The sequence below is a fragment of the Dendropsophus ebraccatus genome, chromosome 13, assembly GCF_027789765.1.
Source record: "Dendropsophus ebraccatus isolate aDenEbr1 chromosome 13, aDenEbr1.pat, whole genome shotgun sequence".
Taxonomy (NCBI): domain Eukaryota; kingdom Metazoa; phylum Chordata; class Amphibia; order Anura; family Hylidae; genus Dendropsophus; species Dendropsophus ebraccatus.
Genome location: NC_091466.1, coordinates 82,268,760 through 82,278,821, shown reverse-complemented (window position 1 = coordinate 82,278,821; position 10,062 = coordinate 82,268,760). Strand labels below are relative to the sequence as shown.

Here is a 10,062-nt window from a genome sequence, read left to right as displayed (position 1 = left end):
CCAGTGCTGTGCCTCCCCCATATATATATATATATAGCCCCCAGTGCTGTCCCTCCCCCATATATATAGCCCCAGTGCTGTCCCTCCCCCCTATATATATAGCCCCCAGTGCTGTCCCTCCCCCATATATATAGCCCCAGTGCTGTCCGTCCCCCATATATATAGACCCCGGCGGCGCCAGGGACTTCCGGTACAGGGAGCGCGTCACTTCCTGTACCGCAAGTCCCAGCCGCCGCGGCGCACACTGACCTCAGTGGCGCTGCCCGGGACTTCGCCATTATGTGTCTGATCTGTCGGGGCGGGGGCAACACTCAAAATGCTGCTTGCGGTCACAAGAGTGATTGACAGGGCGGGAAGCCTATGGCTTTTCGCGCTGTCAGTCAGAACACTGAACACACGGGAGGCCCTCTCGACCATCAGGTGTTGTAGGCAGTAAGGTCCGGGGGCCCCGGAGCAGCCACTATGGCTGTAGTTTCGCCCCTGCTGCAGTGAGAAGCTTAGGAGAGAGGATACACAGAGGAGAGGATACATTCTAGGCATTTCAGTGCTGAACATACTAGAATGTATCCTCTCCTCTGAGTGTATCCTCTCCATGTTCAGCACTGAAATGCCTAGAATGTATCCTCTCCTCTGAGTGTATCCTCTCCTCTGAGTGTATCCTCTCCTCTGAGTGTATCCTCTCCTCTGAGTGTATCCCAGTGGTGGAACTACCGCCATAGCAGTAGTAGCTGCTGCTATGGGGCCCGGCAGTGCAGACGGCCTGTGTGATGTCCCCTGGTTAGCTCTGCAGGAGGTTTGTCCTGACACTAGCTAACCAGGGGAGAACGAGCTACCCACCAGTCTGCTACTGCATGTGATATACTATATCTATCTGTCTCCAGCCTGCTAATGCATGTGTATGCATCCAGTCTGGCACTGCATATTATATATATATATATATGCGCAGTGTAGTGCAGTGCACCAAGCTGCATATATATGCATTAGCAGGCGATAGATAGGGGCGATAGATAGATAGATAGGAGATAGATAGGATACAGCTATATAAGTCCCATGTGAACAGTGCCGTATGTGAGACAGCTATATAAGTCCCATGTGATCAGTGCCGTATGTGAGACAGCTATATAAGTCCCATGTGATCAGTGCCGTATGTGAGACAGCTATATAAGTCCCATGTGATCAGTGCCGTATGTGAGACAGCTATATAAGTCCCATGTGATCAGTGCTGTATGTGAGACCGCTATATAAGTCCCATGTGATCAGTGCTGTATGTGAGACAGCTATATAAGTCCCATGTGATCAGTGCTGTATGTGAGACAGCTATATAAATCCCATGTGATCAGTGCTGTATGTGAGACAGCTATATAAGTCCCATGTGATCAGTGCTGTATGTGAGACAGCTATATAAGTCCCATGTGATCAGTGCTGTATGTGAGACAGCTATATAAGTCCCATGTGATCAGTGCTGTATGTGAGACAGATATATAAGTCCCATGTGATCAGTGCTGTATGTGAGACAGCTATATAAGTCCCATGTGATCAGTGCTGTATGTGAGACATCTATATAAGTCCCATGTGATCAGTGCTGTATGTGAGACAGCTATATAAGTCCCATGTGATCAGTGCCGTATGTGAGACAGCTATATAAGTCCCATGTGATCAGTGCCGTATGTGAGACAGCTATATAAGTCCCATGTGATCAGTGCCGTATGTGAGACAGCTATATAAGTCCCATGTGATCAGTGCCGTATGTGAGACAGCTATATAAGTCCCATGTGATCAGTGCCGTATGTGAGACAGCTATATAAGTCCCATGTGATCAGTGCCGTATGTGAGACAGCTATATAAGTCCCATGTGATCAGTGCTGTATGTGAGACAGCTATATAAGTCCCATGTGATCAGTGCTGTATGTGAGACAGCTATATAAGTCCCATGTGATCAGTGCTGTATGTGAGACAGCTATATAAGTCCCATGTGATCAGTGCTGTATGTGAGACAGCTATATAAGTCCCATGTGATCAGTGCTGTATGTGAGACAGCTATATAAGTCCCATGTGATCAGTGCTGTATGTGAGACAGCTATATAAATCCCATGTGATCAGTGCTGTATGTGAGACAGCTATATAAGTCCCATGTGATCAGTGCTGTATGTGAGACAGATATATAAGTCCCATGTGATCAGTGCTGTATGTGAGACAGATATATAAGTCCCATGTGATCAGTGCTGTATGTGAGACAGCTATATAAGTCCCATGTGATCAGTGCTGTATGTGAGACAGCTATATAAGTCCCATGTGATCAGTGCTGTATGTGAGACAGCTATATAAGTCCCATGTGATCAGTGCTGTATGTGAGACAGCTATATAAGTCCCATGTGATCAGTGCTGTATGTGAGACAGCTTGAAACATTTGGCTATTAGCCACACTGTATAAAGTCCTATAAGAGTCTCTGTAAGTCCAGAGAAATAAACATTGTAGTACAAGATTCCCAGGATGAGGACTCACCATTCCCCTGCACTCTGGAGTCCGATCACAAGGAGGGCAGGATAGTCACTGATGGCTCATGTGGAACACACTTGGCTGAGTAACCCTTTACGGTCCGGACTCGGCTGTGTCAATGACTCTCCTGGACAGGACAGACGACTTGTCCGGCTGTTTGCTCATCCCCCCACCCTCAGGAAGGAGAAGTTCTGCAAGCAGCTTGGACTTGGCTCTGTCACAGCAAACCACTCCTGGTTCCAACTGGTCACTCCAAAAGCCGCACAGTGTGAATTCCAACATACAGGTGAAGATCCTCACTGAGCGTTGATATCCGGTCATGGTAGATTATAAGCAAAAATATTTACAGTGGACTCCAGTGGGACGTGGTGAGTTCTCCATCCATAACATCTAGGTACAAAGAGAAAGGTAAATTAATCAATTTGCACATATGGAGGTGTTTCACATAATATTCCATAGGCGATCGGAGCAGTATGAGCAAGTAGGAGATGTGCTATGTGAGCGTGCCCGCACTGACATTGTCACCATGTCACCCAATCTACCCAGGTCATGGATCCAGTTCAGTTCACATTTTTTCAAGAGAGTCAGGTGATCGCCCCCATATTTCAGAGGGGGTACTCTGTCAATAATCATCACTTTTAGGTCTTTCTCAGTGTGGCCAGCTTCCACGCAATGTTTAGGGATGGGAAGATCTAGTTTTTGTTTCCTCACAGTATATCTGTGGTGTCCAAACCTGGTTTTAAGGTCGTTGGTGGTTTCACCTATGTATGTTTTTTTACAGGGACACCAGATGGCATACACTATCCAATCGGATGAGCAGGTAAGAAAGTGTCTGATTTTATATTGTTTTTGTGTACTAGGATGTGTGAAATGGGTTCCCTTTACCAGGTATTTGCATGTTATACAATTTAAAGAGGACCTGTCACCCCCCGTGCCGGGGTGACAGGATCCCGACCCCCTGTTAGATCCCCCTATACTTATGTGATCCCGCCGGGTCCCGCTTCCTGAGCCGGCCGCGTCCCGGAGATATCAGCTCCCAAAGCCCAGCGCGCGCGCTGACAGGAGAGTCCGATGCCCATAGAGAATGACGGAGCATCGGACTCCCCGGCCTGTACTTCCTAGGCACTGAAATGCTTAGAATGTAGGGCTGGGCGGTATACCGCAAAAATACCGATACCGTCACTGGCGTCGGTTAACCGACCTCAACTTAGCCAGGACGGTATCTGCGGTAATTTTGTATTTTCCAGAGAGCTCCTGCACGCAAACTCGCGGCCCGGCGTAAGTGTTGCACGTTATGTGCAGGGACGCAGGAATCAGAGCGGGAGGTGGAGGAGCAGCAGGGCCCAGGTGAGAATGCCCGAGTGCACAGCCCTCCCCCTGTCCCGTCCGAGGCCCGTCCCGCAGTATTTGTCCCGTCCGGCGTCCCTGCACACACAGGACATTAACGTGCAGCGCTCGCCGACCGGCAAGCGGTGTGCGCGCGGGAAGTGGAGGAGCAGCAGGGTCCAGGGGAGAATATTCCTGAATGCACAGCCCTTCCCCCGTCCCGTCCGGCGTCCCTGCACACACAGGACATTAACATGTGCAGCGCTCGCCGGCCGGAGGAGAAGGGCGCTCGGACAGGACTGGTGCCGGTCCCCCAACCCCCCCCCTCCCGGCGAGTGTGTGCAGGGACGCCGGCAGGTCAGAGCTGCAGGTGGAGGAGCAGCACGTGGGGCGGCTGTCCTGTAGTCCCCTCAGTAACAGTGCAGGATTGTAACATAGGAGGAATAATTGGCTGCTGCAGCCCATCCATTCCTCCTATTTTACAGCCCTGTACTGTGACTGGGGGAACTACAGGTCCCAGCATGCAGCTCCCTGTATACTCATAGACCCCTGCCCGCCCCCCCCGTATACCCCTGCACCCCCCATATACCTATACACCCCTGCCCGCACCCCTGTATACCCATACACCCCTGCCCGCCTCCCCGTATACCCATACACCCCTGCCTGCACCCCTGTATACCCATACACCCCTGCCCGCACCCCTGTATACCCATACACCCCTGCCGGCCCTCCCGTATACCCATACACCTCTGCCCGCCACCCCGTATACCCATACACCCCTGCCCGCCCCCCCGTATACCCATACACCTCTGCCCGCCCCCCCCGTATACCCATACACCTCTGCCCGCCTCCCCGTATAGTAGGAGAGAGAGAGAGAGATGCATGCCATCTACAGCCCCCTATAATGTACGTCCCTGTACTGTCACCTGTATATACTATATACCCATCATATATACTCTAGGTACCTATAGTACATAGCTATATACCTGTATATACACGTCCTGTAGTGTGCACATAGCTGTATGCCTGTATATACACGTCCTGTAGTGTGCACATAGCTGTATACCTGTATATACAGGGCTCCAGATGGCGACCAAAATGGTCGCCAATGCGACTGATATTTTGCAAATGGCGCCCAGATTTATTAATCTGGGCGCCATTTGCGACTGGCCCCGGCGGCGGCGCGCTGTCTCTTTAAGTCCGGGTCCCCGGCTGATGCGCAGCTGCCGGGGGTGTCCCATCCTATCCCCGGCAGCGCGGCGCATCAGTGAGCTGCTTGGGGCCCTGACTTCCGGCACAGGAAGCGCGCGTCAGAGACGCTTCCTGTGTCAGAAGTCACAGCCCCGGCGTACAGGGAGCTCACTGACGCGCCGCGCTGCCGGGGATAGGACGGGACACCCCCGGCAGCCGCGCATCAGCCGGGGACAGCGTCCGAAGAAGAAGAGGATCGCCGGGGGAGCGGGTTGTCAGGTGAGTTTGTGTGTTTATTTTTTTTAAATATTGCTTAGCATAGAGGAAAGGGGGGAGAAGAGAAGGGGGGGGCATCTATAATGGGGGGAGAGGGTGCCATCTATAAGGGGAGGGGGTATCTATAAGGGGAGGGGGTATCTATAATGGGGGGGAGGAGGGGGTATCTATAAGGGGGGGAGAAGAGGGGGCATCTATAATGGGGGGGAGGAGGGGGCATCTATAATGGGGGGGAGGAGGGGGCATCTATAATGGGGGGGAGAGGGGGGTATCTATAATGGTGGTAGAGGGGGTCATCTATAAGGGAGGGGGTATCTATAAGGGGGGGAGAAGAGGGGGCATCTATAATGGGGGGGGAGGAGGGGGCATCTATAATGGGGGGGGAGAGGGGGCATCTATAATGGGGGGAGAGAGGGGGCATCTATAATGGGGGTAGAGGGGGTCATCTATAAGGGGAGGGGGCCATCTATAAGTGTAGGGCAAACTGGCTGCAGACACTAGGAGATAGATATATGCACAATTATTATTATCAGGGCCCCTCAGGTGTCTGTATTGTAGGGGGTCACTTGCATTAGTCACTAGGTGAGAGATATATCTATCTATATACACATCTTGTGGGGGGTCACTATGGCTGCAGTCAGAAGTCTAGCTCAGTATGTATAGACTGTTGCAAGCTTTTAAAGGGAACCTGTCACCCCCGGTGCCGGGGTGACAGGCTCCCAACCCCCCGTTAGAATCCCCTATACTCACCTCATCGCGCCGGGTCCCGCTTCTGAAGATGGTCGGGTCCCGCTTCTGAAGATGGTCGGGTCACGGAGATCTCAGCCGCTGCAGCCCGGCGCGCACACTGAGAGATGAGTCCAACACTCATAGAGAATGACGGAGCGCTGGACTCTCCCGTCCTTCTCTATGAGCGTTGGACTCATCTCTCAGCGCACGCCGGGCTGCAGCGGCTGAGATCTCCGTGACCCCGACCATCTTCAGAAGCGGGGTGAAGATGAGGTGAGTATAGGGGGCTCTAACGGGGGGTCGGGAGCCTGTCACCCCGGCACGGGGGTGACAGGTTCCCTTTAAGTTCAAGTTCAGAAGAGTAAGCCTCATTAAAAGGCTAGCCAAGTGAGGCTGAAGTACTGAGTCAGACTGGATATGGTTGTCAGACTGGATATGGTTGTCAGACTGGATATGGTTGTCAGACTGTATATGGTTGTCAAGTTGCAAGTTTCCATGTTGAACATTTTCAAACTAAGAAAAGAGAGAATCTAAAGGAGGAGGAGGAGGAGGATGAGGAGGAGGAGGAGGCTGCCGCGGCCTCTGCACACAGTAAGTCCCATTTAATATAACATTAATTTTACATGGCTTAAAATGTTGGCGACCAAATATTCTATTTGGCGCCTAAATTTTTCAGGTTAGGAGCCAATGGCTCCTAGGTAAATTTTTTAGTCTGGAGCCCTGATATACACGTCCTGTAGTGTGCACATAGCTGTATACCTGTATATACACGTCCTGTAGTCAGAGCCGTTTTAATACATTAGTGGGCCCAGTGCACAGCCCTCAAGAGTGGGCCCCCCCTTCCCTTTCGGCACATTGTATAATGTACTGAATTTGCCCCCACACTGTATCAAGAGCCCCAATACATACAGTAGTTACCTTATAACACTCCTACCACCATACAGTGATTACATATTACATAAAAACTGCACTAAACAAAACAGAAAGATATCACCAATGATACCATTACATAATACCGCCACACCATGACCCCTAACACTACAACCCTATAACAGAGTGCAGTTACATCCAGTGACTCACCGGGGGCGTCTTCTCCGATCAGAGTCTGTCACCTTTTCTTTCTCTCTCCATCCAGCCTGGGCCACCTTGAAGTCTTCTCCTGGCTGTGAATCTTCTCTCCAGAATCTGCCAGACAAATATTTTAGGCTCCAACACATACAGTAGTTAGGTCCCTTGTACCCCTATACAGTAGTTACACCCCTCTGTACCCCTACATAGTTACACCCCTCTGTGCCTCCATAGTTTTAAGGTGTCCCTGTAGTATATAGACCCTCATGTGCTCCTCCAGTTATATACAGCCCTCCTGTGCGCTCCCCCATTAGTATATAGCCCCCCTGTGCACTCTCCCCAGTAGTATATAGCTCCCCCTGTGCTCTCCCACAATAGTATATAGCCCCCCCTGTGCTCTCCCCCAATAGTATATAGCCCCCCTGTGCTCTCCAACAGTATATAGACCCCTATGCTCTCCCACAACAGTATATAGCCCCCCTGTGCTCTCCCCCAATAGTATATAGCCCCCCTGTGCTCCCCCCCAATAGTATATAGCCCCCTGTGCTCTCCCCAATAGTATATAGCCCCCCTGTGCTCTCCATAATATATAGCCCCCCTGTGCTCTCCCCCATAGTATATAGACCCCTGTGCTCTCCCACAATAGTATATAGCCCCCCTGTGCTCTCCCACAATAGTATATAGCCCCCCTGTGCTCTCCCCCAATAGTATATAGCCCCCCTGTGCTCCCCAGTAGTATATACCCCCTGTGCTCCCCAGTAGTATATAGCTCCCCTGTGCTCCCCCATAGTATATAGCTCCCCTGTGCTCCCCCATAGTATATAGCTCCCCTGTGCTCCCCATAGTATATAGACCCCTGTGCTCCCCATAGTATATAGACCCCTGTGCTCCCCAGTAGTATATAGTCCCCTGTGCTCCCCCATAGTATATAGCTCCCCTGTGCTCCCCAGTAGTGTATAGCTCCCCTGTGCTCCCCCATAGTATATAGCTCCCCTGTGCTCCCCATAGTATATAGACCCCTGTGCTCCCCATAGTATATAGCCCCCTAAGCTCCCCATTGTATATAGCTCCCCTGTGCTCCCCCATAGTATATAGCCCCCTGTGCTCCCCCATAGTATATAGCTTCCCTGTGCTCCCCCATAGTATATAGCTCCCCTGTGCTCCCCATAGTATATAGACCCCTGTGCTCCCCATAGTATATAGACCCCTGTGCTCCCCAGTAGTATATAGTCCCCTGTGCTCCCCCATAGTATATAGCTTCCCTGTGCTCCCCCATAGTATATAGCTCCCCTGTGCTCCCCATAGTATATAGACCCCTGTGCTCCCCATAGTATATAGACCCCTGTGCTCCCCAGTAGTATATAGTCCCCTGTGCTCCCCCATAGTATATAGCTCCCCCATAGTATATAGCCCCCTGTGCTCCCCCATAGTATATAACTCCCCTGTGCTCCCCCATAGTATATAGCTCCCTGTGCTCCCCCATAGTATATAGCTCCCCTGTGCTCCCCCATAGTATATAGCTCCCCTGTGCTCCCCCATAGTATATAGCCCCCTGTGCTCCCCCATAGTATATAACTCCCCTGTGCTCCCCCATAGTATATAGCTCCCTGTGCTCCCCCATAGTATATAGCTCCTCTGTGCTCCCCCATAGTATATAGCCCCCTGTGCTCCCCCATAGTATATAGCTTCCCTGTGCTCCCCCATAGTATATAGCTCCCCCATAGTATATAGCTCCCCTGTGCTCCCCCATAGTATATAGCTCCCCTGTGCTCCCCCATAGTATATAGCTCCCCTGTGCTCCCCCATAGTATATAGCTCCCCTGTGCTCCCCCATAGTATATAGCCCCCTGTGCTCCCCCATAGTATATAGCTTCCCTGTGCTCCCCCATAGTATATAGCCCCCTAAGCTTCCCCATTGTATATAGCTCCCCTGTGCTCCCCCATAGTATATAGCCCCCTATGCTCCCCCATAGTATATAGCTTCCCTGTGCTCCCCCATAGTATATAGCCCCCTGTGCTCCCCCATAGTATATAGCGCCCCCTGTGCTCCCCCATAGTATATAGCCCCCTGTCCTCCCCCATAGTATATAGCTCCCTGTGCTCCCCCATAGTATATAGCCCCCTGTGCTCCCCCATAGTATATAGCCCCCTGTGCTCCCCCATAGTATATAGCTCCCATGTGCTCCCCAGTAGTATATAGCCCCCTGTGCTCCCCAGTAGTATATAGCCCCCTGTGCTCCCCCATAGTATATAGCCCCCTGTGCTCCCCCATAGTATATAGCCCCCTGTCCTCCCCTATAGTATATAGCCCCCTGTCCTCCCCCATAGTATATAGCCCCCTGTGCCCCCCCATAGTATATAGCCCCCTGTCCTCCCCCATAGTATATAGCCCCCTGTGCTCCCCAGTAGTATATAGCCCCCTGTGCTCCCCAGTAGTATATAGCCCCCTGTCCTCCCCATAGTATATAGCCCCCTGTGCCCCCCCATAGTATATAGCCCCCTGTCCTCCCCCATAGTATATAGCCCCCTGTCCTCCCCCATAGTATATAGCCCCCTGTGCTCCCCAGTAGTATATAGCCCCCTGTCCTCCCCTATAGTATATAGCCCCCTGTCCTCCCCCATAGTATATAGCCCCCTGTGCCCCCCCATAGTATATAGCCCCCTGTCCTCCCCCATAGTATATAGCCCCCTGTGCCCCCCCACCCCCCATAGTATATAGCTCCCTTGTGCCCCCCATAGTATATAGCCCCCTGTGCTCCCCAATAGTATATAGCTCCCCCTCCCATATAACATTGAAAAAAACAAACACTTACTCACCTAGGTCCACGCGTTCCTCTTCTCTTCCCTCTCGTGGCCGCACTTCCTGTGGTCACAAGAGGCTGCACTCCCCTCACCCTCGCGCCGACGCTCCAGTGACGTCGGGCGCTAGAGGGAGAGTGCGGCCTCTTGTGACCGCAGGAAGTGCGGCCACAAGA

The 10,062-nt window shown here is 51.8% G+C and overlaps 1 protein-coding gene across 4 annotated transcripts in view; it reads left to right on the top strand.

Moving 5' to 3' along the window:
* LOC138771336 (rab9 effector protein with kelch motifs-like) overlaps positions 1-10,062 on the top strand; it is a 73,434-nt gene that overhangs the window by 4,718 nt on the left and 58,654 nt on the right. For all 4 annotated transcript variants that reach the window (XM_069950961.1, XM_069950960.1, XM_069950959.1 and 1 more), the window contains exon 2: positions 3,279-3,317. The gene's annotated coding sequence lies outside the window, so the exon portion shown is untranslated. The remainder of the gene's footprint in view (positions 1-3,278; positions 3,318-10,062) is intronic.